At 39.5% G+C, this 27,701-nt stretch overlaps 1 pseudogene; it reads right to left on the bottom strand.

Moving 5' to 3' along the window:
* Positions 1–971: 971 nt before the first annotated feature.
* Positions 972–27,701, bottom strand: part of LOC149142361 (uncharacterized) — a 38,512-nt pseudogene continuing 11,782 nt past the window's right edge.

Here is a 27,701-nt window from a genome sequence, read left to right as displayed (position 1 = left end):
ACCTTTTGTATCATTGAACGAGTTCCACAAAAATTATGGTTCATCTATCAAGAAGAAGGTTCTAAGAGATCACAATACAAAGGCTTATATCAACAATGTGAGTCATATTTCACCAACAAAGAACAATCATAATTCCAACAATTTGTTGTCTAACATCAGATCTTTTATTCCATTGGCCCAACAGAAACCAGCAACAACATCAATCATGAGAACTATTATCAACTATGTACACTATTTCCACTACCCAGTGTTTATCAAAATTAAAGTATCCTGCAGCCCGAGGAAGGCTAATGCTGAGTAGTTGATTTTATGATGATTACATAAAAATACATGAAAATCAAAGTTCCAACTTCGAATATGTACACCTTTTAAGGGAAAAGTGGTTTAACTTGCCACTAAACACTTCAAACTCAAACTCATGCAAAAAGAAACAAAACAGAGCTAACCATAAGTAAAAAGGTGCAAAAGCATGCACAATTATATGATCAATGCCCAGATAAACAGAAATGAAGCAGAGCTAACCAGAAGTAATAGAGGTGCAAAATCATGTAAAATTATTTGATTAATGGCCATATTTGTGGAAAATCAAACCAAAAACCACCCCTTCCCACTTAAGTAATCAGTTACAAGAAATGAAAGATTTATTGATTTGCTTAAAATGAGTATTTCAACTAGTAATAGCATGAACCTTGTAAACAGGATAAAATTCCATTTGGAATGGAATAAAGGACCAAAATTCAGATAAATGACATCCAACAATTAACTTCAAAGAAATGAAATGTATTTGATCCATAATTGGCCATTAAAATGACCATTGAATATTCATTCAAAAAATTTCCAATTCAGACAGGAAAATGCATGTAAACAAAACAAAATTGTTCCAAATGCAACCAATATATTATTGGCACCACTTAAAGCCTCAGATATTGAAATAAAACATTGTATGGTCTCTCCCAAATAACCTTGATGTTCTACCTATTGTATGGATGATACCTTCCACTACCTCGAATACCACCATAACTTCTAGAACCTCCACCTGAATTGTAGCCTCCATAGCCCCCTATGTTGGAATATCCTCCATATCCCATTCCACCATACCATATCCATCATAAACAACAGGTCCACCACCATAACCACCTCCACCATACCCCCCCCCCCCCTTCCCCCTACTTGGTCCACCTACATATCCACCACCAAATCCACCTCCATAACCTCCACCATATCCTCGAGCACCATATCCACCTCCATAACTACCATAACACACACTAGAATTGTAAGACCCACCTATATATCCACCACTAGGATAACCTCCACCACTAGGATAACCTCCACCACTAGGATAACCTCCATAGCCATCAACATATCCATAATTACCAGATCCAGTACCATAGCCATATCTTCCCTAGCGAAGAGAATGGAAATCTTGCATGGAGTTCTTAAGTTCTGCTTTCTGGATTTCAACCTTTTAGAGACGGTATTGTCATCCCTCCATTAGAGATCAAATCCTCTTGTTGCATTTCATGTTAGGTGTCCCGTCCAGTCATTTGCATTCCATTAGGCGCATAGATCATCTGACGGCAGTGGCATTCCTCCAATTTCCCTCATGTTATCTACCTGCTAGCTCATGTTTGTTCATTTAGAAACACACACAGTCTTTATTTTATCTTGAAAATTGCAAAAGTTGTCTTTAGGGTTTCATGGTCAATTAGGTCTAGGGTTTCATTAGGGTTTCATAAAAAAAATGTGTTAAAATGTCCAATAATTGCCAGCAGGACATGAGGAGGTTTCACCATTAATAAATTTCATCGCCGAGTGTTCGAAATTGTGTTTTTCCTTAAAACTCTTTTTTGAGAAAAAAACTGAGTATTTAGTATTTATTGTACAAAACCATGGAAATTTTGTTTTCCTCATTGTAAATTCTTTCATCCGCACCTTGGTTTCTTCCCTTAGCCTAAAAAGCTCCAACACCTGCAAAGCAAGCAAAGCTCAGGTCATATGGTTCATTGCAAAGCTAAAAAGAGGTGAAAAGTCCAAAAAACAGAGTTTGTAAATAAAGTTATTGGCAAAACATTATAAAAGTGGGTTTTGGAAAATTAAATTTGAAAAGCTCATGTATAATTCATTCCTCCAAGTGTTTGAAACTCATTTGCACTCCAAGAGCCAAGAGAAAACAAAGCAAAGTGATTGTGGGAGTTTTGGGTGAAATTTGCTCCAAATCGACAGGTGCGACACAGTGGGCCTTAGTCTGCAGTTCATTTTAACACGGGCACGACGCATTGGTGAGGTGCGGCACATTGGGCATGCTACGCGGCGCATATAGCCAGGAAGCCCGAAAAGCACCAGGACGACCTCCAATTGCCAAAAATCGCATGAATTTGCCTTGTTCCAAGTAGGTTGAGCTTCACCTCTGCTGTTTATCCAAGTTTGGTGTTGATGTTATGATGGTTGATGTGGTGAATGTTTTAACAAATAATCAAACCCTACCATTACAAATTCCTCAAACAAAAATTGTTGCCTAGGGTTTGATCAACTATTTTGCTACCAAGTTCATCTTCCCTCCATCATTCCCTTACCCCATTTTTCCCTGTTTTCATGGTTCCCTAAGTTCCCCTACCCCCTAAATTCACTAATCCCTTATCCCAAGTTCCCTTTCCCAAATTTCCTATTATAAAATCCTAAACCCTAAGCTTATACAAAATCTCCCAAACATCCCATATTTTCCCTAACTAAATCTATCCCAACAATCCCAAAATTCCCATTATTTTTCCCTCTCCTAACAGTCCCTTATTTCACTGTTTTCCCTTGGTAGCAAAGGTCAAACAATCATAAAAAGCCATTCCAACATAGTTTGACACATCAGCACCTATTTCTCCAAGCCAATTTGTCTATCAGTAGTTATGGCATTTGATCCTTCATATGATTATGAAGAAGAGACCCAAAGTGATTTACCCATAGAGGGACATGCACCCAGGAGGCATCATAGAGGTGGCAGACATATCAAAGAAGAACCTACCACTCTTACCAAGTTGCAGGCCTGCCCTCTTGCCCTCTTTTGTTTCCAGTGCTATGAATTCTGCGAGAAGGTTTCTCATATTCAGTTTCATCGTGAGTTGGCCCGCTTATTTGTGTTGCATTTGCATGGTGATCAAGCCACTCTTGCTGGTGTTGCTTTCACATTAACACCAGAAACTATTTCATTGGCAACCGGCATACCAAACATTGGAGAACAATGGAATAAGAGACAGAAGATTGACCGACAACACTATGAACCATACATCAAACCTGGTTTTTTGAGGCAGCTTAAGAGAGTGTTTCCTTTTCGATTTCTCAAGGATGAGTATGCTCCTTTAATGAAACTCATCATGAAGTATTTCACCTATGAGGGCCAGTTCTCCCGCTTGTATGCTTATCACATCAGGCTGCTGATGCATTTCACTCGGGTACGGATTATGAACATTCCTTATTTCATATGCCGAAACATAGAAAGGATGACCACCCTTGTGCAGCACAAGACCCCTCAGTAGCAGTTTAACAGTCTTTATCATTTTGCTCTCATCAAAATTGTGGTCGTTCATTAGCTTGGTTTACAGGGCATCACATGGGATGACTTCATCTCTCGTGAGTTTTTCAGAGCTTCACAGGGACCTTCATAGGTTGGGCACGAGACAGGTGGACCTTCTTATCAGCAGGGCCATGAGATCGCTAGTGTGCCGATGTTCATCTTTTATCAGAGAGGCACTAGACGGTTGTTTGCAGCAGCAAAGCGAGTGTTATCTCCACCCGGGGTGGAAGGGGCCTCGTTTCCTCCATTAGCATAGCAGGTTCAGGACCGAGGCAAGAGGCCTCTACAAGAGGAAGGACCATCAGGTGAGCGAGAGACTGATTTCATCCTCATTGAGGGTGATGATACTGACATGGGCCCACAAAGTGCAAATCTTAGACAGATCATCAAGGAGCAACAGGCAGACATTGATGCCTTGTCCACCAACTTGGATAGAGCCCAGTGGACTATACAATATTTGGAGTAGAGGAACAAGTAGCTTGAAGATCAGTAGGTGGTGATGGAGTTACAGAATATTCGGTAAAACCGCCAAAGTGCCCGAAGGAGGAGGATAAAGTTCACTTCATTGGAGTAAGAGATTAATGCAGATAGGGAGTCATGGCTTGAAAGAGCCAACATCCACTTGGAGAGAAAACTAGAGAAGGCCATCAATGAGAAGAATATGCTCAGAAACTTGTCATATCATTATTTGTCCCGGAACTTGGTGTGCAAAGCAAGAATCAGGAATTTGAAAGCAAAGCTAAAGAGAGCATCAAAAAGGAAAAAAGAGGATGAAGGACTTCAAATCTTGGTTGAGGCTTCCTTGGCCCATCAAAGCACTTAATAGAGAAGACTCAGCCCAAATTTCAAGAAATTTGGAGCAATTTTTGCATTTTTGTAAATTTTTGGCACAAAAAACAGAGTTTTTCTCCCTATGCGCCGCGCCACATGGCGCTCGCTTTTTCTAGAGGGATCTAAATCACAAAAAAAAATGCATTTATGGATTTTTCATGGAAGGTTATGCTTGCCTACCTATGGCCAAGAAATTTGGGCAGGTTTTGAGCCCTCAAAAGGTAAAAAAACTCAAAAAATGACCTCACTGCCCTTATTTTGACACACAGGAAGTAGTGTTGGGAGAATGGACCTTTTGAGGGGAAAATGGAAGCCAAATTGAAAATTCCACTTGAGTTGGAAAGTAGACAGGCAGACCTTTCCAGCAAGCACACCTGGAGCTCATTTGGACATCGAGAAGGCCTCCAAAAGTGGGTCCAAACAAGCGCTACGCATAGCAAATCAGGTGCGGCGCATAGAGGAAAAATTGCCAGTTTGACCAAGTTTTGCTTTGTTTTTCGCCCAGCTTCGCCTAGTTTGGCTTTTTCACTTTCCTAATGGAAAATTTATGATGTAATTTGATGAAATTTGATGGATTATGATGTAAATATATTGGATTTTCACTTGTAGAGGTAGATTCATCAGTTTAGAGGTTGTTTCAAACTAAATGGATCAGTTTCCTTGTTTTTAGAGGCATGATGTTATGTTGCCTAGTTTCTAGTTCTCAATTTAAAATCAGTTGGATCAGCTCCTAAACTCATGAGCTCGACCCCTAGAGGTAAGGATGAGCTATGTTTGTTTATATTATGTTGTTTTTTAGTCATTAGCATGGTTGGACTCTTGAGAAAGCTTTGAGCTTTATTGTACATTCATTTTCAGTATTTTGGCTAAGGAATTGAGACCAGGATTTGCAGCACTCTTTGGGATTCATGTGGCAATTTGTATTGGTACAGTGCTTCTCTTTGTAATTGTGAATTTTTTTTATGTATGCCATCATCTATCTTATTTCTTCTGAACTAAGCGAACAAGAGTGTAAGTAGAATTCATTGAAAGTGCAATGCTCTACTTGAGGTTTGCTTTAGTTGTTTGATGTTTTCAGCTGTTTGAGGATAATTCATGATTTCCCTTGCCCTCTTCAACACCTCAACTATATTTTCCATCCATCTCATTAAAATTTAAGTGCCAAAATGGTTGCCTACCTTGCCCCATCGAGATCTCTGCAGAACTGAGCCTCAATCCCCGCACCCCAAAATCTGCCTTTCCCTTAATTCCAACAAAACCCCCAAAAAATCACATCAAATCCTTGTACTTCATACCTAGCCTAAAATTAGTTTATATTTCAGTCATCTCAAGCCCCATAGATCATCTTTTTTTGAGATTGAACCAAAGAGAGCCCTCTCTTGTCCTCGTAGGGCTAGCTACGAGGTTGAGCGTGGTTTGATGTTGGCCCTGGATCCTACCTTTTCAGCCTGAGGCAAATCTAGGCTCTAACATAGTGGCAACCACACTAGGGAAGAGATTGTTTGTTTGTTATTGTTCTTCATTTTATAAACTACATACGGGTCTGAAGATTAGCCAGGTAGCCTTCGAAATGCTTTTGCTTTACATTAGCGCAAGTAGATAAAAGCTGCTTCAGTCAATCTCCGGTATAGTCTTATAAATGAAGCATCTGACTTGTAAATCGCCCCAGTACATGTATCAAGTTAGATCTGATTTTTGATGGTGGACAACAGTCATACACATATGAAGGCTGAAATCATTCACCTGGCGACTCCAGTGTCAAAGAATCCCAAGGTTCCGAATTTTTATGGCGACTCTACTCTTCAAGAATCAGTAGCCTGAAGAATTTCTTGGTCAATTCATTGTTATCAAAATGGATTTGCTTGCTCGACGGTATGCTCCCATGAGCCGAGATCACATTCCAGGTTTTCCAAATAAAATTCCAAAGGTAAATTGGCAAAGGAATTTGCCTATGTTTAAAGATGATAATAGGAATGATGCTGCTTTACATCTGGTTAGATTTCACATACATATTCGCAAGTTGAAGGTTGATTTTCCTGAAGATTGCTTGATGAAGATATTCATGGCCACTCTGGAAGGTGAAGCCCGATCTTGGTATGAAAGTTTTCCACCTGCTTGTATTTACTGTTTGAAAGATTTTCATACCATGTTCTTTGAAAGGTATAAAGAATCTTATCCATCATTAAATCTAGTTTAGAATTGTTGCAAACATGTTTATAGTTTTATTGAACATCTTGAGAAAGTTTATGAAGATGATGACTTCATGGATGATGAGATCATGGAAGCCCTGTATGAAAATCCATTTCAGCAGCATAAAGAGAGTGATACTTATCAAGATGATCAGGAAAATTTGCAGCAGGATCAAGATCTTAGTACAGTGGAAATTGTTGAAAGAGAAGGTTTTATTTCAGATCTGTCCATAGAAGAAGACAGTATGCAGGGAAGTCAAGTTTCAATTTCAGAATGTGATAAAGTCAAGTCAGCTATTTCAGATCTAGATTCAGATCGTGATGATCAAGAGTACCTTGGTCTGAATTCCATTAAGGAGAGCTCTGCTGTTGAGATCATCTGGAAAGAAGAAGATAGAGTTATTGACCCAAGTGTTCTCATTTCGTTAGAACAAAGCCTTCATGAGGAGGTAATCCAGTCAGTTCATGAAAAACAAGATGAGATCTTTGTTCAAGTAAGTGAAAAATCTTCTTTTGATAACTCAGTGGTAAATGATAATTTGGATAATTTGATTGCCATGTCATATGAAGATGATCAACAATGTTTTCAAATTTCAGAAGATCAGGGAAATGAGGATTGTCATTCAGGTTTTTCATGTTTTGAAATGTTATTTCAAGAAGACAATAATCACTTGAGCAAAACAAAACAGAAAGTATTATCTCCTCTGTCTGAAGATGAGATAGATCGACTCTTGAAAGGTCAGGTTACAGCCAAAGCTAATGCAGGTCTGCAGTGTGCACATGGTCAAGACGGTGTTGGTGAAACTTCTTCCTCTTTTGAAAATGATGACAGTCTTGTAATTAGCTTTATAGATCAGAAAACAGATAATGTTTTCTTTCATGAAGATGATAAGGCTGTCATGTTTGATAATCTTGAAGATTGTTTTCTATTTAAGAATGACCTAGACCATGAAGTTGAGGAATATGAGCTTGAGAGAGACAATATGCTAGAATTTCTCATCGTCAAGGAATTTATAGCTAACACTCAGATGGCAGAAGCTTATCCCTCTCTATGCCTTCCTATCACTCGGCAATCAATTGTTCTTTCAGATCATAATGAAGGGAGTACTTGTGTTTTTGCTGCTGGATCTCAAGCCAAGCTAGTGCTTCAGGATTTTCAAGATCCCTTCGGCATTCTTTTGCAAGCATTAGAAAAGATAAATGTTGCCTGGTTCGTTATCATAAGCCTTGGTTTCAATGGTTATTGTGAGTTGCCTACATGTACATCGTTCTGCCTGCTCGGGGAAAGTGAGAGCAGAATTTCATTGAGTAGCCATTTGTTGGATTGGTTACATTGGAAGGCTCACTACACATGATTGTACATATTTCATCAGTAGGCAAGTGGTTGTCATCAGGATTTGAAGTTCTCAAATCTCGATGGTCTGCTGCCATTTAAAAGCTTTGTAAGTACTTGTTTCAGTTAAGTCAGTCTTGAGTCATTTTTTGTTTCAGTCAGTTTAAAGATAGTTTCAGCTAAGTGTCCAGTTTCAGCTTTTGAGAGTCTTGTTTCAGTTTTGGATTAGTCAGTTCAACTATGAGTCTTGAGTCAAAGTTTCATAGTAATTGGTTTTTGGGTGTTTTGAAGTTATTGACTCCATAGCCCAATGGACGAAGGCACTGCCTGCTTTCCCAGAGATTTGTAGTTCTTGGCACCTCCAAGGAGCTACCATCCCCATTGGAGCCAATGTTAGAGTTGGTATTGTCATCCCTTCGTCAGAGATCAAATCCTCTCGTTGCATTTCATGTTAGGTGTCTCGCCCAGTCATTTGCATTCCATTAGGCACATAGACCATCTGACGGCAGTGGAATTCCTCCAGTTTCCCTCATGTTATCTACCTGCTGGCTCATGTTTGTTCATTTAGAAACACACACAGTCTTATTTTTATCTTGAAAATTGAAAAAGTTGTCTTTAGGGTTTCATGGTCAATTAGGTCTAGGGTTTCATTAGGGTTTCGTCAAAAAATGTGTTAAAATGTCCAATAATTGCCAGCAGGCCATGAGGAGGTTTCACCATCAATAAATTTCATTGTCGAGTGTTCGAAATTGTGTTTTTCCTCAAAACTCTGTTTTGAGAAAAAAACAGAGTATTTAGTATTTATTGTACAAAATCATGGAAATTTTGTTTTCCTCATTGTAAATTCTTTCATCTGCACCTTGGTTTCTTCCCTTAGCCTAAAAAGCTCCAACACCTGCAAAGCAAGCAAAGCTCAGGTCATATGGTTCATTGCAAAGCTAAAAAGAGGTGAAAAGTCCAAAAAACAGAGTTTGTAAATAAAGTTATTGGAAAAACATTATAAAAGTGGGTTTTGGCAAATTAAATTTGAAAAGCTCATGGATAAGTCATTCCTCCAAGTGTTTGAAACTCATTTTCACTCCAAGAGCCAAGAGAAAACGAAGCAAAGTGATTGTGGGAGTTTTGGGTGAAATTCGCTCCAAATCGACCGGTGCGGTGCACTGGGCCTTAGTCTGCAATTCATTTTAACACGGGCACAGCGCATTGGTGAGGCACAACGCATTGGGCGTGCTACGCGGCGCATACATCCAGGAAGCCCGAAAAGCACCAGGACGACCTCCAATTGCCAAAAATCGCACGAATTTGCCTTGTTCCAAGTAGGTTGAGCTTCACCTCTGTTGTTTATCCAAGTTTGGTGTTGATGTTATGATGGTTGATGTGGTGAATGTTTTAACAAATAATCAAACCCTACCATTACAAATTCCTCAAACAAAAATTGCTGCCTAGGGTTTGATCAACTATTTTGCTACCAAGTTCATCTTCCCTCCATCATTCCCTTACACCATTTTTCCCTGTTTTCATGGTCCCCTAGGTTCCCCTACCCCCTAAATTCACTAATCCCCTATTCCAAGTTCCCTTTCCCAAATTTCCTATTATAAAATCCTAAACCCTAACCTTATACAAAATCTTCCAAACATCCCATATTTTCCCTAACTAAATCTATCCCAACAGTCCCAAAATTCCCATTATTTTTCCCTCTCCTAACAGTACCTTATTCACTGTTTTCCCTTGGTAGCAGAGGTCAAACAATCATCAAAGGCAATCCAACACAGTTTTGACACATCATCACCTATTTCTCCAAGCCAATTTTTCTATCAATAGTTATGGCATCTGATCCTTCATATGATTATGAAGAAGAGACCCAAAGTGATTCACCCATAGAGGGACATGCACCCAGGAGGCATCATAAAGGTGGAAGACATATCAAAGAAGAACCTACCACTCTTACCAAGTTGCAGGTCCGCCCTCTTGCCCTATTTTGTTTCCGGCATCAGTCATGCTATGAATTCTACGAGAAGGTTGCTCATATTCAGTTTCATCGTGAGTTGGCCCGCTTATTTGTGTTGCATTTGCATGGTGATCAAGCCACTCTTGCTAGTGTTGCTTTCACATTAACACCAGAAACCATTTCATTGGCAACTGACATACCAAACATTGGAGAACCATGGAATAAGAGACAGAAGATTGACTGGAAACACTATGAACCATACATCAAACCTGGTTTTCTGAGGCAGCTTAAGAGAGTGTTTCCTTTTCGGTTTCTCAAGGATGAGTATGCTCCTTTAATGAAACTCATCATGAAGTATTTCACCTATGAGGGCTGGTTCTCCCGCTTGTATGCTTATCACATCAGGCTGTTGATGCATTTCACTTGGGTACAGATGATGAACATTCCTTATTTCATATGTCGAAACATAGAAAGGATGACCACCCTTGTGCAGCACAAGACCCCTCAGCAGCAGTTTAACAGTCTTTATCATTTTGCTCTCATCAAAATTGTGGTCATTCATCAGCTTGGTTTACAGGGCATCACATGGGATGACTTCATCTCTCATGAGTTTTTCAGAGCTTCACAGGGACCTTTAGAGGTTGGGCACGAGACAGGTGGACCTTCTTATTAGCAGGGCCATGAGACCGCTAGTGTGCCGGTGTTCATCTCTTATCAGAGAGGCACTAGACGGTTGTTTGCAACAGCGAAGCGAGTGTTATCTCCACCCGGGGTGGAAGGGACCTCGTTTCCTCCATCAGCACAGCAAGTTCAGGACCAAGGCAAGAGGCCTCTACAGGAGGAAGGACCATCAGGTGAGCGAGAGACTGATTTCATCCTCATTGAGGGTGATGATACTGACATGGGCCCACAAAGTGAAAATCTTAGACAGATCATCAAGGAGCAGCAGGCGAACATTGATGCCTTGTCCACCAACTTGGATAGAGCCCAGTGGACTATGCAGTATTTGGAGCAGAGGAACAAGCAGCTTGAAGATCAGCAGGTGGTGATGGAGTTACAGAACATTCGGCAAAACCGCCAAAGTGCTCGAAGGAGGAGGATAGAGTTCACTTCATTGGAGCAAGAGATCAATGCAGATAGGGAGTCATGGCTTGAAAGAGCCAACATCCACTTGGAGAGGAAACTAGAGAAGGCCGTCAATGAGAAGAATATGCTCAAAAACTTGTCATATCATTATTTGTCTCGGAACTTGGTGTGCAAAGCAAGAATCAGAATCAGGAATTTGAAAGCAAAGCTAAAGAGAGCATCAAAAAGGCAAAAAGAGGATGAAGGACTTCAAATCTTGGCTGAGGCTTCCTTGGCCCATCAAAGCACTTAATATAGAAGACTCAGCCCAAATTTCAAGAAATTTGGAGCAATTTTTGCATTTTTGTAAATTTTTGGCACAAAAACAGAGTTTTTCTCCCTATGCGCCGCGCCACATGGCACTCGCTTTTGCTAGAGGGCTCTAAATCACAAAAACTTTGCATTTCTGGATTTTTCATGGAAAGTTATGCTTGCCTACCTATGGCCAAGAAATTTGGGCAGGTTTTGAGCCCTCAAAAGGTCAAAAAACACTCAAAAAATGACCTCACTGCCCCTATTTTGACACACAGGAAGTAGTGTTGGGAGAATGGACTTTTGGAGGGGAAAATAGAGGCAAAATTGAAAAATTCCACTTGGATTGGAAAGTAGACAGGTAGATATTTCTAGCAAGCACACCTAGAGCTCATTTGGACATCGGGAAGGCCTCCAAAAGTGGGTCCAAACAGGCACTATGCATAGAGAATCAGGGGCGGCGCATAGAGGAAAAATTGCCAGTTTGACCAAGTTTTGCTCTCTTTTTCGCCCAGCTTCGCCTAGTTTGACTTTTTCACTTTCCTAATGGCAAATTTATGATCTAATTTGATGAAATTTGATGGATTATGATGTAAATATGTTGGATTTTCACTTGTAGAGGTAGATTCATCAGTTTAGAGGTTGTTTCAAACTGAATGGATCGGTTTCTTTATTTTTAGAGGCATGTTGTTATGTTGCCTAGTTTCTAGTTCTCAGTTTAGAATTAGTTGGATCAGCTCCTAAACTCATGAGCTCGACCCCTAGAGGCAAGGATGACCTATGTTTGTCTATATTATGTTGTTTTTCAGTCATTATCATGGTTGGACTCTTGAGAAAGCTTTGAGCTTCATTGTACATTCATTTTCAGTATTTTGGCTAAGGAATTGAGACCAGGATTTGCAGCACTCTTTGGGATTCATGTGGCAATTTGTATTGGTACAGTGCTTCTCTTTGTAATTGTGAATTTTTTTTTATGTATGCCATCATCTATCTTATTTCTTCTGAACTAAGTGAACAAGAGTGTAAGTAGAATTCATTGAAAGTGCAATGCTCTACTTGAGGTTTGCTTTAGTTGTTTGATGTTTTCAGCTGTTTGAGGAGGATTCATGATTTCCCTTGCCCTCTTCAACACCTCAACTGTCTTTTCCCTCCATCTCATTAAAATTCAAGTGCCAAAAAGGTTGCATACCTTGCCCCATCAAGATCTCTGCAGAACTGAGCCTCAATCCCCGCACCCCAAAATCTGCCTTTCCCTTGATTCCAATAAAACCCCCAAAAAATCACATAAAATCCTTGTACTTCATACCTAGCCTAAAATTATTTTATATTTCAGTCATCTCAAGCCCCATAGATCATCTTTTGTTGAGATTGACCCGAAGAGAGCCCTCTCCTGTCCTCGTAGGGCTAGCTACGAGGCTGAGTGTGGTTTGATGTTGGCCCTGGATCCTACCTTTTCAGCCTGAGGTAAATCTAGGCTCTAACACAACCTAAGATGACAAAAGGAGTATTAAATATTGGGCTAACTCGTAGGGAAATGCAAGCATAAAACACAAAATAACAATACTCACCTCCTTGCCATCAAACTCATGAGTCTTTCCTAGGGTAAGGATTTCTTCAATAGTTTGCTCACTATGGAAAAAGTCACAAATCCAAATCATCGAGATTGACAAGTGTTGTGATCTTGCATAATTTGTGACTGTAACAACATTTCCATATTTCTTGAAATAATTAGTTAAATCCTCTACCACAATTAAAAAGATAACCCATAAACAACTTGAGACATTTTTATTGGTGTTTAAAACTAGAAAGTGAATAGAATGCTTACCATTTGCAACAAACAAACAATTTAATTGTCTTTGGACCCTTGATTAAGTCCATGCTTTCTCTTGGAATAGAAAGTTTAATCTCAACCTATAAGCAACACACATAACAGAAAAAAGTATCTTAAATACTCATTTTGATACACAAATAAATACTCATAAATATGCTAAATACTCACAAGCAGTAAAGATAAAGACAAAACCCAAGATGATCAAAATGTTCATGAGCCAACCAATATGCCATATCCCAAATTTAAGGTTTGAACAAAAATGATATAAAAAAGAAAATGGAACTCACCATTCTTCCATCCAATGTATGTGTGTCTTTCATAATAACATCTACAATTGAAGGATTCGAATAAGTCACAAACCCAAAACCACGAGGGTGTCCGGTTCCACAATCTTTCATTATCACCGAATCTATAATATCTCCATATTTCTTGAAAAGATCCACCAATTTTTCTGTAAATAGAACAATCACACAAACATTTACATCACAGACAAGTTCCTTGACAGGGGCACAAAAAAATACTTCTAGAATTAAAAATTATTGAACCCTGAAGCCTTTCCTACAATGTCAGTGTTGGAGTCATTCAAGTCACTTCCTACCTTCTTCTTAAAAGGGACTTTTTGTCTATACCATCTTAGAAAACAATTCTTTTTTTTATTTCGCCCTAAAAATGCATTTACCAGATTCCTCTTATTTTTGCCTTTTTGGCTCCACTAGTAATGACTACGGTTAAGTTTTTAGGGTTTTGCACTTCTCATCCTTTCCTTGAGGCTGGGGTATTTCTAGAAGGAAATTTGTGTAAAACAAAAGGGAATATTAGTATCGATTAAGGATGGGCTATGATTTTTCTTTAAATAAAAAGTTCTTGAGACTTCATGAATATGAGGTCGACCTTCCGGATCAATGTCCCAACATTTACTAATATAGTCATCCAACATGAAGGGATAGGATGAAGGCCAAACATGCCTTCATTCCACCTTTAGAATCTCACACACCTTGTTGTTTCCAAACCCAAATTCCTCAAAGGGTTGCTTGCCAATGAGAATTTGATATCAATTCATCCCAAAGTTGTAGACATTTGTTTTGTATGTTATGCTCTTCAAAGTCCCTCCATAGAATTTAGATGCCATCCATGGCCAAGAATCTAATAGAAGCTCCTCGTTACTAAGCTTCAATCCAACCACCCCCATGTTAAAAATATTGACCCTACAATGCCCTTCATCTCTGAAATCATTTATACTACTCGACTCTATTAGCACATTTAGAGGTCTAAGATCAGGATGCATTATTCTTTGGCCATGTAAATACTCCATCCTTCTAGATCATTTGCAACATAATATTAATACGAACATGGAGTGGATGATCAACACCATGCAAGCTTACTCCAATAACCTGCAAAATAAAATGTCTTTGCATTCTTGATAAATCCATGTCTTATTTCTAAACAAATTCATGAGCAGAGTAGGTAATTCACAATGAACTTCCCCAGCCATACCCACTTTCATAACATATGATAAACGTGAAGGAGGGGCTCTGGTTTGCTACACTAGGTATTTATATGCTTTAGATTTGATCATCCTTTATAAATTTTAACTGTAATAAGGGTCTTCAATCCCATGGTTGAGGCTATTTGAATTGTCTAACACCAAAATCAATGGCGCAGGACCGCCCAGGTAGAAGGGGAGGGGAGTTATGCTCAGAGGATTTGCCTTACGGCGTAATAATTACACATATATATTACTTTGTGGAAATTTAAAAAAAATTCTATTTTTTTATTATATTTAGAGTTTAGAATTAATAATAATTATTTAATAAAATGAAGCATTAATCATTACACATATATATTACTTTGGTAATTTGAAAATATCTCGAGGTATATGGGATAATCAAGTTTAAGATAATAAAATTATGCATTAATCATATCAATTATTTTGATAATTTAAAAGGACTTTTAGGTATATGTGCAAATCAAATTTAAAATATATCGAACTTCATTAAAAACATTAATGTGATTTTTTTTTAATCTATTAATTTGTTATGTTCAGATACACAAGGCATTATAAAACAAAGGAGAAGGTAGATGGGGATTGCTAGAATAGTGAAGGACTCATTTTTTTGTTGTGTGGTTTGTTTTCTTTAGGCATGTAAGATATTGAAAAACAAAGGAGACGCATCAAGGGACTATTAAAAGATTTTTTATTTATTGAAATTATCTTTAGACTCTTAGAGCAGGCTTAAGAACCCTTTATTTATTGGAAGTAATAAAACTTTGCGGATGACCCTTTTTTAATTTTGGGGATTAGCCTTCTGGATTTTGGGGAATCTCTATCAAAATTTTCAAAAATTAGGGTTTAGAGGTCCTTAGCTTCAACCCTCGGTTGCATGGCTAACAAGAGCAGTGACGAAGAACTGGCCATAAAGAGGTTTTATACTTTTGGTTGTCAAGTATCAAGCTATTGGGCCTTGGGTATAGAGTGATCCATTAAACAACCCACATGAACTATCCTTGGTACTAACGATACTAATTCTTAGAGAAATCCGTGATGACGATGGCGTATCGATGCTCGATTTATCCACTTTTTGGGAGAGCAGGCCTCATAATATCAGGAGGTCGAAATGTGCATGATATTGCACATACGTATGATACTAACAAATCACAACACAACATTAATTAATTTATGTCAATTAACTACATGTTATTAGCTTATCGTCTTCAGAAATGGGATATTGCATGTTGGGGATATGAGGGTATTGGTTTTTTTAGAGGATTGGGTATAATGAGGTTGAGACCTTTGTTATCAATTTTTCCTTTTGATGTTAATAATACTAGATAAACATACTGGTGTGGAAAATGTCGATGTGGCATGCTGACGAGGAATGAAGCAAGAAATCCATATATACTTGGAGATATACAAAAAATTCTCTATTTTTTTGGAACAACCTTTATATAATTATTGGGATTTTTGCAACTTGAATGTAAACAAAAATATTGGTTTCACAATTTTTCACAGTTTATGTTTATAATTTCATTTAGGTAATAAACTAAACACTTTGAAAACATCTCCAAAAGTATATTAATAATTGTAGAGTGTATCCAAGTTCTTCTATAGCCTCATCAAGGGGATGGGCCACTTAATAACAAAATGTTTCTAAAACGTTTTTATCTCTGATGTTAGAATATAGTATGTAGTAGTGTCATATAGCATGAATGGTTGGGTGCAAGTTTTGAATTTATCCTAATTGTGTTGAAATCCATTGAACTATTGGCCTATTATGGCGTCATTAGAAGGATAGGAACCCCTAAGATATAGAGGCCTCTTATGGGTATTTTAGGGTGTCTTGGCCCTAGTTTAAGCCATGATTTTAGATCAAGGTGAATGGATGCGAGCGAATGATTTTCCTCCCAACCATAGTGAATTAAATGTCGTTTCCACCCCTACAATGAGGCCATGGAATGGCAAGCAGAGGGTCTTCTCTAATTTTCACTCTCATAATTTTCAATGAGGCCATGGAATGACATGCAAAGGTTCTTCTCTAATTTTTATTATGGAATTGCATTCGCAGTCACACCAACTACCCAAAGGATGAGAACCAAGTGAATAAGATAAAAAACTAAGAATATATTTTCCATCTAAAAGAAATTTGTTTATACTTTTATGATCTCCTTATATGAGAGGCAAGGCGTCACCTTATTAGAAAACTTCTCTCCATTGATGGCTATTGTCATTTTTCTAAATTGGAATTTGATTTGATGTTTTGATTAATTGGATAAGGCAACTTACCTATTTTAATAGAATATACTATTTACAAATATAATTAATATATTTTCACATAAATACTAAAATATATTCTTAATTAACATGCTAGAACTTATTAAATGATATTAACCCATATGACATTGACCCACATTTTCTGAAAATATGTCAAAGACCACATTTTATTGTGTTGAGGGTCCAATGTTCCTGAAGTTTTTTAATGGTAACAAAAATATCAAAGTATAGACAAAAACCTCAAAGATTGTAAGCATTTTCATTTCTAAATTCAGACTTACCCCATTGCTCAAAAGAATTTGTGACATTCCCAACCCGTTAATGCCCAATCAAGGATGCAACATATCCAAGCCTGGCTTCCAAGGTTAATTTATGGAGATGGGGTTGTCAAAATTATAGGTGGGTGCAAGTTAATGATGGTCTCTCATGATGCATGAGTGGCAATTCAAACTTCAAAAAACAATGATACGCCAAATTTGAGAAATGATTAGAGGTGATGACACATTGAATTTGAATATGGTGTAACGAGATTACATGTAGAAAAATGAATTGGCCTTCCAAATATATAATTTTTATTTGTATAAAGTGTGTTTAATCATATGAATTTTGTGTTTTCCTATGATTGATGTTATTTTTCATGAAAAATATAATCAATATGTTCCTATTAGTGCAACCTCTAAGTATCTAAATGATGGGGTCTTTCTATAAAAAATTGTAAAGCTTTAGAGAACAAAGTGTTTTGACTATTCTATCAAAATTTATGATCACACACACATATATAACATTGTGTATTCCATATGAAGAGTGAATATATGTATATTGTCAATATTGTCAACATATGTCATGTCACTTGCGGGAATTAAACCTAGGTGGGGAGGATTCCATTCCTTCCTCCCAACCACCTGGGATAACCCCAATTGACATACATACATCCATATATATTATGAAAATTATTATATCCTTGAAATTACAAGGCATTTTGCTAGAGAAACCTAAAAAGGCCTTAACATTATCAAGCAATCTTTTTTTCTTTTTAGATTGTGGATCTAAATGTCCTCTAGTGCACCATATTTTTTTTTTCCAAATGGTTAAAGGTTGAAATTTTTTATAGTGGAAATAAATGAGGGATGTGCTTTAAGATTTTGATATATGTCAAGAGAAAAATATATTAAAAATATTAAACGTTATTAACTTTATTCAAAAAAAGTATAATTAGAATCTACATAATTGATTCTATCTGTGTATGTAATTTCATGAACATTGGATTTTTCTAGCATATGTGTGTGTGTGTGTGTGAAATTGATGTTTTCATCCATTTGCAGCCCAAGCCACCACATTTGTGATCCCAAAACTATATATGAAGCAACCAACTCATTGTTCACATAAGCTTCCTAACAAAAAGTAATAATTAAATTAAAAAAAACCATCTACACATTCCTAGCACTAAAAACACATGCACATTTTTGGTACTAAAAATATGTGCACATTCCTGATGGTAGGAATGCATACACATTCCTACAACTATTGAATTTAACACATGGAAACAATTGAGGTGGGGTTAGGGGGGGATGGGGAGGGAGAGGGATAGAGGGGTTGGGGAGAGAGATAACAGAGGTTGGGGAAGAATGAGTTGGTGAATGAGGGGAAAAGAAGTGGGGGAGAGAGAGTAAGAGTAAAAAATGAGAGAGATAGGCAAAGAGGGTGGGGCCGGGAGAGGGAGAGAGATATTTGTGAGAGACATAACGTGGAAGACAGATACAAAGTTGGAAGGGGGTTGTTATGAACGAGAGAGAGGCGGGGGGAGGAGAGAAAGATAGAGAGGAAGAATAAGAGATAAAGAGATGACTGGGGGGCGAGGGGGGAATGAAAAAGGGGGAGTGAGTGACAAAGAGAGGGGCGTGTTCTATGAAGCAAGGACTTAGGGAAGGAAAAATGGGTGTATATATAGAGGAAGGCATTGAAAATAGCAACAAGAAATGATAAAAATAGAATTTCTAAAAATAGCACTACTATAAATAGCAGTTCAACCAGTGTTGATCTTAGCAACAATGGATGGAAAAATGGAAGTGCTAAAAATAGCATTCTATAAATAGCATTTCAGGATACCTTCCTATTTTAGTTAGTCCCTATACTAAAATAGTGAAGTAAAATTCGAATTTGATCTTAGCAGCAGTTTGTAAAATAATTAATTAATTCATCTTGAGCTAATTAGTTATGGAAAATCAAAATTGAAGTCTATGTGGGGACATGCAACAGTTTCTCAATTAATTGAGGAATTTATCCATCAGTGAAAGAGATAAGAGTGAGTTGTAATATTGAGTTGTAATTAGTTGACTTAGTTAACTGAGTCAAGTCCAGTTAGATTAATTCAAACAGTTTGTTGAATTAATGTAAGTTCAGTTAGTTAATGCTTGCATGCATGTAACTGCTGCACTTCAGATAACTGAGTATTCTCTCATAAATAACTCATGCATGTCAGTTCAGTCAGAGATCCAATTGAGATCATATGGAGGGGCAGTGTACTATCAGTTGATAGAATATTCCATTGGGAATATTCCTTGCATGCAGAAGGAATTCTTTCCTTGAGGATTGCACAGTTAGATCAGAGGTTACAGTGAGTGTGATCAGGCCAATTCACACATGTGACATCATTAGACCCCAAGAAAAACTACGCAAGGAAATAGGAGGCTTGGAGGGATTGAGGATGACATATACTATGTCTATTCAGTCTGTGAGCTGTATTGTTTGATTGCAGAGAGAGCAGGATAGCTTGAGAGCTGATTCTTTTTGTAACTTGAACAAGATTTCTGCTTGTATGATAATACAGAGTTGGGATTTTAGGCTGAGGCTTTCCCCGTGATATTTCTTCTGTGTTATCTGTGATTGATTTCTCATTCTCAGTTATATGTGTTCTCTTGATCTTGCTCAATTCGATTAAGCTTCCGCAAAGTGTTGTAGAAGTAGATCTTGTATTTTGTTTTAGTATATAGCATAATCTGTTGATCTACAGTGGGAATTTTTACATGGTATCAGAGCAAAGGTGATCAAGGTGAAGAACTGTATACAAGAAGGAGAATTTTGAAGTTTGTGTTCCTGAATATAGAAATCGAGTTCTTATCACATCTCAATTTCAACTATGGTGTTCAGTGGTTTAAGACTCGAGTATGCCCTTGATGGCAGCTCGAATTATATAGCCTTGAAGGATCGCATGGAGGCAATATTAGAGGATAACGGTCTAAAAGACTTCATTGATCAAGAAGTCCCCAAGCCAACTGATGCTACTCAAATGGAAGAATGGAAGAAATGTGTGGCTAGAGCAAGGAGAATCCCCCTGGAGGGAGTTCGAGACTACATTGTTTCGAGTCTCCATGGGAAGGATACACCATTTTCGATGTGGAAAACATTGAAAGATTTATATCAGAGCAACAACGATCAGAGGAAGATGGCGCTGAAAGACAAGCTTCGTAATATCAAGTGTGAAAAGGGTGACACGATCTCTACATATCTGAACAAGCTCACCACCTACAGGGATGAGCTTGGAAGTGTAGGGATCACAACCGCTGATGATGACATGGTGAGTCTTGCACTCCTAGATCTTCCTAAGAGCTGGCGTAGCTACCAAGACTTGATTAATGGAAGATAAAAACTACCAAATTGGGAACGACTTTGGTCGGATCTGATGCAAGAGGAAATAAGAAGAAGCACCAGAGATGGATCCTCATCGAAGCAAGAAGATGAGGAAAATCTAGCCTTAGTGAGTAAGGCGAGGAAAGAGAAAGGGAAGGCGTCCCATCCCAAATCTGGTTCTTCCCATGGTGGAAAGAAGATTGACAAATCGAAAGTGCGATGCTTTCATTGTCATGAAGTGGGCCATTATGCTACGAATTGTCCACAGAAGAAATCCAAGAAAGGTTCCTCGAAGGGATCTGATGGTGAGGCACTGGCCTCACATTTTGAGCTGGATTTCTCGCTTATCACATGCATGGTTTCATCCATGGTGGGATGTGTGTGGTGCCTGGACAGTGGAGCTTCATTCCACATGTCAGGTGACAAGAATATTTTCAGTACCTTGGAGGAGAAGGATCTCCAGATGCGGATCGAGATGGGCAATGATGGAAAGTACCATGTTTCAAGTGAAGGTACGGTTGTGTTTCAGAGGGAGCATGGAGGTCCCCTCACCCTGAATGATGTAAAGTATGTACCAGGTTTGAAGAAGAATCTTGTGTCTGTCGCTATGCTAGAAGATAAAGGCTATGATGTAGTCTTTAGTAAAGAAAAGGTATTCCTGAGGCATATCGGTACTGGATAGACAAAGCGAATAGGGATTCGAGTCAAGAATCTCTACAAGCTGGAGGTAGATGACTGTGTTGCTTTGAGTTCCAAAGCTGAGATGGTGCAGAGCCAAGATGTTGGCGAGCTATGGCATAGAAGACTAGGCCACTTGCACCATGGAGCCCTGAAGATCATGCAACAGATTTCTACCAAATTACGCAAGGGAAAAATTGAGCAGACGACTACATGCAAATGTTGTACCTTGGGTAAGTATGTGAAATCTTCCTTTCCGGATCGAGACAGTAGAGCTGGAGCAATCCTAGAGCGATTTCACTAAGATGTTTGTGGGCCCTTCTCTACAGCCTCCACAACTAAACAAAGGTACTAAGTTATTTTTATTGATGATTTTTCTTGTAGATTCTGGATCTACTTTATGCAAAAGAAGGATCAGACCTTCTTGAGGTTTTGTGAGTTTAAAGCCTTGGCAGAGAAAGAATCTGGAAAGAAAATAAAAGCCTTGCATAGTGACAATGGTGGAGAGTATGTCTCCCAACAATTTAAAGACTTCTGTGTTGCAGAAGGTATTAAATGGGAATTGATGACACCCCATAACCCACAGCAGAATGGGGTGGCCGAAAGGAAGAATAGATCGATTGTGGGAGAAACTCGAGCGATGTTGCATGACCAAAGCCTACCACTGCATTTGTTGGCTGAGGCATGCAATACAGTAGTATATTTGCAGAACAGAAGCCCGCACCATATACTGGGGATGAAGACACCTATGGAGGCCTATTCTGGGAAGCAACTTGATGTAAGTCACTTCTGAATCTTTGGATCTTCAGTTTACTGTCATGTGACCAAAGATGCCAGGAAGAAGCTAGACCCAACAGCTGAGTTGGGAATATTTGTGGGGTACACAGATACACCCCACAACTATCGAGTGTACCTGCCTTCCACTTAGAGGACTGTGGTACGCAGGGATCTGAAGTTCGACGAGTAGAAATCCATGCGCTTATCACTTGAGAGGGAGCTTGAGTTACATGCAGATGAGGAACTTTCAGTTCCTAAGGATGAGGAGCCTCAGATTGATGCGAAGCAGCCACATGCAAAGGATACAAGAGTGGAGACATCCACTCATGTTGATACTTCCAGAGATGGGTGGAAACGCTCAAGGGAAGCTGACAGGTTGATGCTGGATGCACGGGAGAATGTGGGACAACCATCTTCTCAGTGTAGACAGAGGAGGTCACCCGAGCGATACACTGGGTACATGGCCCTAGTTGGGAAGTGTGTAGATACTGAACCTTCTTCATTCGAGGAGGCAGTGTAGCAACCAGTATGGGTTGATGCAATGGTAGAGCAGTACGACTCTATCATTTATAACAGTGTGTGGGATGTTGTTGCAAGGCCTTAGGGCAAGTCAGATGTGAGTTCCAGATGGCTTTACAAGGTAAAGTAGGTAGCTGATGGCAGTGTTGAGAAACATAAGGCAAGGTTTGTTGTCGGGGTTTCTCACAGGTCAAGGGGATCGAATACGATGAGACTTTTGCTCCCGTAGCAAGTTACTCATCGATTAGATCGATATTGGAAGTATCAGCTCAGATGGGGTGGAAGATCCACCAAATGGATGTGAAGACAACATTCCTCAATGGGAAGATTGAGGAGGAGGTTTACATTGAGCAGCCAGAGGATTTCAAGACCTTCGATCGTGAGTCACATGTGTGCTAACTCAAGAGGCTTTGTATGCATTGAATCAAGCACCCCGTGCTTGGTACACCAGGATTGACAGCTATTTCACCGGGTTGGGCTTCACCAAGAGTGAAGCATATGCGGACCTTTACCACATGATGGTAGAAGGCAAACCATTGATCATTGTTCTTTATGTCGATGATCTGATTTTAACAGGTGATGATCAACTGGTACAGTCTTGAAAGGAGGATCTTGCAAGAGAGTTCGAGATGAAGGAAATGGGCCTTATGCACTACTTTCTAGGGATGGAGGTGTGGCAGAAAGATGGGGAAGTATTTGTATCTCAAGGCAAGTATGCCAATGAGATACTCAAGCGCTTTCACATGGAGAAGTGCGAGCCCATGCAAACTCCTCTAACTGGGAACAGGAGGAAGGAGGATGCTAATTCAGGTGAGGTAGTAGCTGCTACTGTTTATCGGTAGCTGGTGGGTTCACTTATGTATCTGGTGAACACACAACCCGACTTATGCTTTGTGGTGAACCAACTGAGTCAAGCTATGGTTCAGCCTACCAAGCTATTTTGGAAGGCAACAAAGCATGTGCTAAGATAACTCAGAGGCACATCTCAGTTTGGACTGTGGTACAGATGGACATAGGGAGTGAAGCTTCAAGGCTTCACAGATGCGGATTGGGCAGGGAGTCCATCAGACCAGAAGAGCACTTCTGGAGGAATCTTCAACCTTGGTTCAGCTGTAGTTTCCTGGTACAGTAGGAAACAGAGATCAGTTTCACTTAGCTCAGCAGAGGTTGAATACATGGCTACTAGTCAGGCTGCATGTGAGGCCATTTGGATGCAGAAGATTCTAGTGGGATTGTTTGGTCAGATGATGGATCCTACAGTGATCTACTGCGATAACTAGAGTTGTATCAAACTCTCTGAGAATCCAGTTTTTCATGACAGGTCCAAGCACATAGATATCTGGTATCACCATCTTCGAGACTGTGTGGTCAAGAGGATCATGTTGTTGCTGTATGTTTTGACCGAGGAATAGGATGCAGATATTTTGACGAAGGCATTGTCAAAATGCAAGTTCGAGTTCCACAGAGACAAGATTGGGGTTACTGATAATCCCTTTCTTGTTGAGAGGGAGTGTTGAAAATAGCAACAAGAAATGCTAAAAATAGAATTGCTAAAAATAGCATTGCTATAAATAACAGTTCAGCCAGTGTTGATCTTAGCAACAATGGATGGAAAAATGGAAGTGCTAAAAATATCATTCTATAAATAGCATTTTGGGATACCTTCCTATTTTAGTCAATCCCTATATTAAAATAGTGAGGCAAAATTCAAATTTGATCTTAGCAGCAATTTGTAAAATAATTAATTAATTCATCTTGAGTTAATTAGTTAAGGAAAATCAAACTTGAAGTCTATGTGGGGACATGCAATAGTTTCTCCATTAATTGAGGAATTTATCCATCAGTTAAAGAGATGAGAGTGAGTTGTAATATTGAGTTGTAATTAGTTGACTTAGTTAATTGAGTCAAGTCTAGTTAGATTAATTCAAACAATTTGTTGAATTAATGTAAGTTCAGTTAGTTAATGCTTGCATGCATGTAACTACTGCACTTCATATAACTGAGTATTCTCTCATAAATAACTCATGCATGTCAGTTCAGTCAGAGACCCAGTTGAGATCAGATGGAGGGGCAATGTACTATCAGTTGCTAGAATATTCCATTGTGAATATTCCTTGCATGCAGAAGGAATTCTTTCCTTGAGGATTGCGCAGTTAGATCAGAGGTTACAGTGAGTGTGATGAGGCCAATTCACACATGTGACATCATTGGACCCCAAGAAAAATTACGCAAGGAAATAGGAGGCTTGGAGGGCTTGAGGAGGACATATACTATGTCTATTCAGTCTGTGAGCTGTATTGTTTGATTGCAGAGAGAGCAGGATAGCTTGAGAGCTGATTCTTTTTGTAACTTGAACAAGATTTCCACTTGTATGATAATACAGAGTTGGGGTTTTAGGCTGAGGCTTTCCCCGTGATATTTCTTCTATGTTATGTGTGATTGATTTCTCATTCTCAGTTATATGTGTTCTCTTGATCTTGCTCAATTCGATTAAGCTTCCGCAAAGTGTTGTAGAAGTAGATCTTGTATTGTGTTTTAGTATATTGCATAATCTATTGATCTACAGTGGGAATTTCTACAGAAGGGGGAGGGTGGACAGGAGAGAATGAGAGAAAAATAGGGAGGGAGTAATGGGGGGGGAGAGAGAAAGACAAAGATAGAGTTGGAGGGGGAAAAGAGAGAGAGAGAGAGAGAGAGAGAGAGAGATGAAGGAGGAGGAGAGACGATGTGAGAGAGAGGGAGGGAGATAGAGCCTAAGGGTGAAGAGAGAGGGAAGAAGAGAGAGATAGAGGTCAAGAGAGAGAGAGAGAGAGAGAGAGAGAGAGAGAGAAGAGAGAGATATAGGTCGAGAGAGAGAGGTCGAGAGAGAGAGAGAGAGAGAGAGAGAGAGAGAGAGAAGGAGAGAGGAAGGGCAACAAAGAAAATGATGGAGGTGGGAGATAGAGGGTGAAAAAAAGGGGATGAGAGAGAAAGGTTAAGAGAGAGAGAGAGAGAGAGAGAGAGAGAGAGGAAGGGCGACAGAGAAAATGATGGAGGTGGGAGATAGAGGGTGAAAAAAAAGGGAGGGGAGAGGGAGAGAGAGAGAGAAAGAGAGGGAGGGATATAGAGATAGAGCCTAAGGGTGAAGAGAGAGGGAAGAAGAGAGAGATAGAGGTTGAGAGAGAGGTCAAGAGAGGTCGAGAGAGAGAAGGAGAGAGGAAGGGCGATAGAGAATGTAGGTGGGAGATAGAGGGTGAAAAAAGGGGGAGGAGAGAGAGAGAGAGAGAGAGAGATGGAATAAGGGAGAGATAGAGCCTAAGGGTGAAGAGAGAGGGAAGAAGAGAGAGATAGAGGTTGAGAGAGAGGTCAAGAGAGGTCGAGAGAGAGAAGGAGAGAGGAAGGGCGATAGAGAATGTAGGTGGGAGATAGAGGGTGAAAAAAGGGGGAGGAGAGAGAGAGAGAGAGAGAGAGAGAGAGAGAGAGAGAGAGAGAGAGAGAGAGAGATGGAATAAGGGAGAGATAGAGCCTAAGGGTGAAGAGAGAGGGAAGAAGAGAGAGATAGAGGTTGAGAGAGAGGTCAAGAGAGGTCGAGAGAGAGAAGGAGAGAGGAAGGGCGATAGAGAATGTAGGTGGGAGATAGAGGGTGAAAAAAGGGGGAGGAGAGAAAGAGAGAGAGAGAGAGAGAGAGAGAGAGAGAGAGATGGAATAAGGGAGAGACAATAAGAGCGATTTATAGAGAGAGGTGGAGAGAAAGCGTGTGTGACGGGAAAAGAGACAAATAGATAAGAGGGAGAGAGGAAGGAGAGAGAAGGAGAGAGAGGGTGAGAGGAGGTGGGGTGAGGGAGGGAGAGAGAGGGAGAGAGAGCTAAAAGGGGGTTGTTGTGAAGGAGGGATGCAAAAATAGAGGAAGCATGAGGGAAGTGGGGTAGTACTTAGGGAGAGAGAGAAGGAGAGAGGGAAGGAAATAGAAATGGTGTTGGAGGGTAAATATGGGGACAGAGGGAAGAATATATATATATATATATATATATATATATATATATATATATATATATATATATATATATATATATATATATATATATAGAGAGAGAGAGAGAGAGAGAGAGAGAGAGAGAGAGAGAGAGATACACATAGACAAGGTAAGGGAGTGAGAGAGATGGGACAAAAGTAGAGAGAGGGAGAGAGAGGTAGAGAAGGTGGGTAAGGAAGGGAGGTAGAGAGAGAGAGGAATAGGGACCCTCACTTATCTCCTCCCACCCCTCTCTCTCTCTTCTTATTTGTATCTCTATCTCACCCCCTCGCCCCCAAATATTTCTCTCCCCATATATACCTACCTCTCTCTCCATATCTACAAATCTCTCCCCCCATTTCTCTTCCTCTCACTCTCTATCTATGAATGTATTTGTATCTTTGTCTTTCTCTCAACCCCTCTTTCACCCTCACCCCATTCTATGCCTCTATCTCCCTCCATCCTTATTCCTCTATCTCCCCCCTCTAGCTCCATTTCTATCTCCCTCCCTCTCTCCTTCTCTTCCTTCCTATCTCCTTCTCTCCCTCTCTCCCTAACTACCACCTTGTCTCTCACGCTTCTTCTCTTTCTCTATCCCTCTCTCACCCCCTCAATCCTTCCTTACATATACACGCACAAAAAAACACATAAATACATATACATACATGCATACACATGAGTATGCATGTATTTATGTGTACATGTGTGCACACAAACATATGGAAATAGAGAGAGGGATTTGGGGAGAGAGAGAAGGAGGGGAGGGAGAAAGGGATTGAGCAAGAGTGGGGAGATAGAGGGAGAGATAATGGGAAGAAGCGAGAGAGAGAGAGAGAGAGAGAGAGAGAGAGAGAATGAAGAAGAAAGAGACAAAGAGAGAGTGAGAGAGGTAGAGAGAAAGAAGGGGAGATGGAGGGAGGTAGAGACAAACAGGGAAGAAGAGAGAGAAATATAGATATATTATATGAATAGAAATAAAGAGAGAGAGTAAGGGGGAAGAGAAAGAGAGAGAGAGAAGGGGAGAGGGAGGGAGGAGAGAGAGAGAAGGATTTGAGTGAGATTAAGGGAGGAGAGAGGGAGGGAGATAGAGACAAAGATAAAGGGTTGAGAGACAAGAAGAGAGAGATATAGGAAATTTGAGAGAGAGAGAGAGAGAGAGAGATGGGGGAAGAGAGAAATTAAGGGAGTGAGGGAGAGAGAAAGGAGAGGGGGAGGGAGATATATATAGATACAGAGGGAAGAAGAGAAGTTAGATACAAATATATGTGT

The sequence above is a fragment of the Pinus tabuliformis genome, chromosome X (assembly GCF_031772625.1).
Source record: "Pinus tabuliformis cultivar Carrire ecotype Pingquan chromosome X, CPIR1, whole genome shotgun sequence".
In the NCBI taxonomy this organism is placed as follows: domain Eukaryota; kingdom Viridiplantae; phylum Streptophyta; class Pinopsida; order Pinales; family Pinaceae; genus Pinus; species Pinus tabuliformis.
This window is presented reverse-complemented; position numbering and strand designations above follow the sequence as displayed.